This window comes from Mycteria americana, unplaced genomic scaffold (assembly GCF_035582795.1).
Source record: "Mycteria americana isolate JAX WOST 10 ecotype Jacksonville Zoo and Gardens unplaced genomic scaffold, USCA_MyAme_1.0 Scaffold_161, whole genome shotgun sequence".
In the NCBI taxonomy this organism is placed as follows: Eukaryota; Metazoa; Chordata; class Aves; order Ciconiiformes; family Ciconiidae; genus Mycteria; species Mycteria americana.
In genome coordinates, this window is record NW_027445501.1 from 15,804 (window position 1) to 22,038 (window position 6,235).

The window sequence follows — 6,235 nt, forward strand, 5'->3', positions numbered from 1 at the left end:
GATCCTATGGACTCGGGTCTGGATCCTATGGGACTGGATCCGGACCGGGGAGACCCAGCTCGCATGGGGGAAGTGGATCCTATGGAGGACTCAGCTCCTATGGAGGATCTGGTTCAGGATCCTACGGGGGCGGATCCGGATCGGGCAGACCTGGATCCCATGGAGGCAGCGGATCCGGATCAGGCAGACCTGGATCCCAAGGGGGAATTGGATCCGGATCGGGCAGACCTGGATCCCAAGGGGGAAGTGGATCCGGATCGGGCAGACCTGGATCCCATGGAGGCAGCGGATCTGGATCGGGCAGACCTGGATCCCAAGGGGGAAGTGGATCCGGATCGGGCAGACCTGGCTCATCTCAAGGAGGATCCAGTTTGGGATCCTCTGGGGCCGGATCAGGATCGGGGAGACCTGGATCCCAAGGAGGAAGCGGATCTGGATCCTATGGAGGTGGCTCAGGATCCTACGGGGAATCTGGTTCCTATGGGGGATCCAGTTCCTATGGAGGATCCAGTTCCTATGGAGGTGGGTCAGGATCCTACGGGGGATCGTATGGAGGATCCGGTTCAGGATCGGGCAGACCTGGCTCCCAGGGGGGCAGCGGATCCGGATCAGGCAGACCAGGATCCCATGGCGGAAGTGGATCTGGATCAGGCAGACCCGGATCCCATGGAGGCAGCGGATCCCACGGGGGAAGTGGGTCTGGATCGGGCAGACCCGGCTCCCAGGGGGGCAGCGGATCCCAAGCAGGCAGTGGATCAGGATCCTATGGGGGATTGGGCTCCTATGGGGACAGCTCGGGATCCTACGGGCTCCCTGAGTCCTATGGGGACGATTCGGGATCCTTTGGGGGGGGATCAGGATCCTTTGGGGGGGGATCAGGATCCTACGGGGGGGGATCAGGATCTTATGGGGGATTGGGATCCCAGGGGGGCGGATCAGGATCTTATGGGGGATCGGGATCCCAGGGGGGTGGATCAGGATCTTATGGGGGATCGGGATCCCAGGGGGGCGGATCAGGATCCTATGGAGGATTGGGATCCTACGGGGACGGATCAGGATCCTATGGAGGATTGGGATCCTACGGGGACGGATCAGGATCCTATGGAGGATTGGGATCCTACGGGGACGGATCAGGATCTTACGGGGGATCGGGATCCCACGGGGGTATCCAGCGCCCTGGGTACAAGAGCCCTGGGATCCCCTTCATACCAGGGCCGCGGGATCCCGCCCGGATCGGGGGCTACATCCCCGTACGCCGCCGCCCAGCCACGGGATCCACTCACGGATCTGGTTCCGGCTCCGGCGTGGGATCCGGATCTGGCTCCGGATCCGAAACCTACAGCTCGGGGATGGGATCCAGCAGCGGATCCGGGATGGGATCCGACCAATCCCAGTCCGGCTGCGGGGGCTGCAACGCTTAGGGGTGCCCGGACGCCCGGATCCCCCCGGATCCCCTGTCCCAATAAAGGCGTTGGATCACGGCCCCGGCCTCGTCCCTGTCCCCGCCCGTGTCCCCACGCCCGCGCGTGTCCCCGCACGTGTCCCCGCCCGTGTCCCCACGCCCACGCGTGTCCCCGCACGTGTCCCCACACGTGTCCCCACGTGTCTTGGCACCGGCTGAGCCGGTGGGGCGGGTCTGTGCCCACGCTTGGGGACAGGGACAGCGGGGACGGGGTGGTGACACCCAGAAGGGTGGGGATGGGGACAGTGGTGACGCGGGGGACGGGGACATCCATGGGACGGGGACACCCGTGGGGTGGGGACACCCATGGGAGGGGGACATCAGGGATGGGATGGGGACATTGGGGACGTGAGGGATGGGATGGGGACATCAGGGGTGGGATGGGGACATTGGGGACATGGGGGACGGGGACATCCATGGGATGGGGACATCAGGGGTGGGATGGGGACACTGGGGACATGGGGGATGGGATGGGGACACCCATGGGATGGGGACATCAGGGATGGGATGGGGACACTGGGGACGTGAGGGATGGGATGGGGACATCAGGGGTGGGATGGGGACATCGGGGACATGGGGGACGGGGACATCCATGGGATGGGGACATCAGGGATGGGATGGGGACACTGGGGACATGGGGGACAGGGACACCCATGGGATGGGGACACTGGGGACGTGAGGGATGGGATGGGGACACCCATGGGATGGGGACATCAGGGATGGGATGGGGACATTGGGGACATGGGGGATGGGGACATCCATGGGATGGGGACACTGGGGACGTGAGGGATGGGACGGGGACACCCATGGGATGGGGACATCGGGGACGGGATGGTGACACCCACAAGGATGGTGACGTTGGGGAATGGGGGACAGGGACATCAGGGATGGGATGAGGACACCCATAAGGGTGGGGCTGGGGACACTGGTGACATGGGGGATGGGGACATCAGGGATGGGATGGGGACACTGGGGACATGGGGGACAGGGACACCCATGGGATGGGGACATTGGGGACATGGGGCACAGGGACGTCCATGGGACGGGGACATCAGGGACGGGATGGGGACACCGGGGACATGAGGGATGGGATGGGGACACCCATGGGATGGGGACATCAGGGATGGGATGGGGACATCAGGGATGGGATGGGGACACTGGGGACATGGGGGACAGGGACACCCATGGGACGGGGACATCAGGGTCGGGATGGGGACACCGGGGACGTGAGCGATGGGATGGGGACACCCATGGGACGGGGACATCAGGGATGGGATGGGGACATTGGGGACATGGGGGACGGGGACATCCATGGGATGGGGACATCAAGGACGGGATGGGGACACCGGGGACATGAGGGATGGGATGGGGACACCCATGGGATGGGGACATCAGGGATGGGATGGGGACATTGGGGACATGGGGGACAGGGACACCCATGGGAGGGGGACACCCATGGGATGGGGACATCAGGGACGGGATGGGGACACCGGGGACGTGAGCGATGGGATGGGGACACCCATGGGATGGGGACATCAGGGATGGGATGGGGACATTGGGGACATGGGGGACAGGGACACCCATGGGATGGGGACATCAGGGACGGGATGGGGACATTGGGGACATGGGGGACAGGGACATCCATGGGATGGGGACATCAGGGACAGGATGGGGACACCAGGGACGTGAGCGATGGGATGGGGACACCCATGGGGTCGGGGACACTGGGGACATGGGGGGACAGGATAGGGACGTTGGGGACAGGATGGGGACACCCATGGGGACAGGGACACTGGGGACAGGATGGGGACACTGGGGACATGAGGGACGGGACGGGGACAACGGGGCTGGGCCAGGGCCACCCATGGGGACGCTGGGACATCGGGGACACCCGGGTGGTGCTGGGTGACACTGGGGAGGTGGCCCTGAAACTGGGGCAGGAGGGATGGGGGGTGACACCAACCAGTATGAGCCCCAAGGAGACCAGTACGGTCCCAAACGGACCAGTATGGCCCTGTCAGGACCAGTATGAGACCCAAAGGGACCAGTATGAGCCCCAAGGAGACCAGTATGGTCCCAAAGAAACCAGTATGAGCCTGAAAGGGACCAGTATGAGTCCTAAAGAAACCAGTATGGCCCCAAAGGGACCAGTATGAGCCCTGTAGGGACCAGTTTGGCCCCGTAAGGACCAGTATGGCCCCAAAGGGACCACTACAAGCCCTGTAGGGACCAGTATGGCCCCATAAGGACCAGTACAAGCCCTGTAGGGACCAGTATGAGCCCTGTAGGGACCAGTATGACCCCATACAGACCAGTATGGCCCCTATAAGGACCAGTATGGCCCCACACAGACCAGTATGGCCCCATAAGGACCAGTATGGCCCCATACAGACCAGTATGGCCCCAAAGGGACCAGTACAAGCCCTGTAGGGACCAGTATGAGGCCTGTAGGGACCAGTATGGCCCCACACAGACCAGTATGGCCCCATAAGGACCAGTATGGCCCCATACAGACCAGTATGGCCCCACACAGACCAGTATGGCCCCATAAGGACCAGTATGGCCCCATACAGACCAGTATGGCCCCAAAGGGACCAGTACGAGCCCTGTAGGGACCAGTATGAGCCCTGTAGGGACCAGTATGGCCCCTATAAGGACCAGTATGACCCCATACAGACCAGTATGGCCCCACACAGACCAGTATGGCCCCATAAGGACCAGTATGGCCCCACACAGACCAGTATGGCCCCATAAGGACCAGTATGACCCCATACAGACCAGTATAGCCCCATAAGGACCGGTATGGCCCCACACAGACCAGTATGGCCCCATAAGGACCAGTATGGCCCCATACAGACCAGTATGGCCCCAAAGGGACCAGTACGAGCCCTGTAGGGACCAGTATGAGCCCTGTAGGGACCAGTATGGCCCCTATAAGGACCAGTATGACCCCATACAGACCAGTATGGCCCCAAAGGGACCAGTATGAGCCCTGTAAGGACCAATATAAGCCCTGTAGGGACCAGTATGGCCCCATAAGGACCAGTATGGCCCCAAAGGGACCAGTACAAGCCCTGTAGGGACCAGTATGAGGCCTGTAGGGACCAGTATGGCCCCACACAGACCAGTATGGCCCCATAAGGACCAGTATGACCCCATACAGACCAGTATGGCCCCATAAGGACCAGTATGGCCCCATACAGACCAGTATGGCCTCATAAGGACCAGTATGGCCCCATAAGGACCACTATGGCCCCATACAGACCAGTATGGCCCCAAAGGGACCAGTACGAGCCCTGTAGGGACCAGTATGAGCCCTGTAGGGACCAGTATGGCCCCTATAAGGACCAGTATGACCCCATACAGACCAGTATGGCCCCAAAGGGACCAGTATGAGCCCTGTAAGGACCAATATGAGCCCTGTAGGGACCAGTATGGCCCCATAAGGACCAGTATGGCCCCAAAGGGACCAGTACAAGCCCTGTAGGGACCAGTATGGCCCCTATAAGGACCAGTATGACCCCATACAGACCAGTATGGCCCCATAAGGACCAGTATGGCCCCATACAGACCAGTATGGCCCCAAAGGGACCAGTACGAGCCCTGTAGGGACCAGTATGAGCCCTGTAGGGACCAGTATGGCCCCTATAAGGACCAGTATGACCCCATACAGACCAGTATGGCCCCATAAGGACCAGTATGGCCCCTATAAGGACCAGTATGGCCCCACACAGACCAGTATGGCCCCATAAGGACCAGTATGGCCCCACACAGACCAGTATGGCCCCATAAGGACCAGTATGACCCCATACAGACCAGTATAGCCCCATAAGGACCGGTATGGCCCCACACAGACCAGTATGGCCCCATAAGGACCAGTATGGCCCCATACAGACCAGTATGGCCCCGAAGGGACCAGTACAAGCCCTGTAGGGACCAGTATGAGCCCTGTAGGGACCAGTATGGCCCCTATAAGGACCAGTATGACCCCATACAGACCAGTATGGCCCCAAAGGGACCAGTATGAGCCCTGTAAGGACCAATATGAGCCCTGTAGGGACCAGTATGAGGCCTGTAGGGACCAGTATGGCCCCACACAGACCAGTATGGCCCCATAAGGACCAGTATGGCCCCAAAGGGACCAGTACAAGCCCTGTAGGGACCAGTATGGCCCCTATAAGGACCAGTATGGCCCCATACAGACCAGTATGGCCCCATAAGGACCAGTATGGCCCCATACAGACCAGTATGGCCCCAAAGGGACCAGTACAAGCCCTGTAGGGACCAGTATGGCCCCTATAAGGACCAGTATGACCCCATACAGACCAGTATGGCCCCAAAGGGACCAGTATGAGCCCTGTAAGGACCAATATGAGCCCTGTAGGGACCAGTATGAGGCCTGTAGGGACCAGTATGGCCCCACACAGACCAGTATGGCCCCATAAGGACCAGTATGGCCCCAAAGGGACCAGTACAAGCCCTGTAGGGACCAGTATGGCCCCTATAAGGACCAGTATGAGCCCTGTAGGGACCAGTATGGCCCCATAAGGACCAGTATGGCCCCACAAGGACCAGTATGGCCCCTATAAGGACCAGTATGGCCCCATACAGACCAGTATGGCCCCGAAGGGACCCCTGGGTCCGTGTCCCCCCCCCCCGGACGCCTGGGTCCCACGTGAGGACGGGGGTGGGGAGCGGCTCGGGGCCCCCGGGGGCGCCTGGGTCCCCACCCTGCCTGGGTGACCACACCCGGGTTGGGTCCCAAATCCTGGG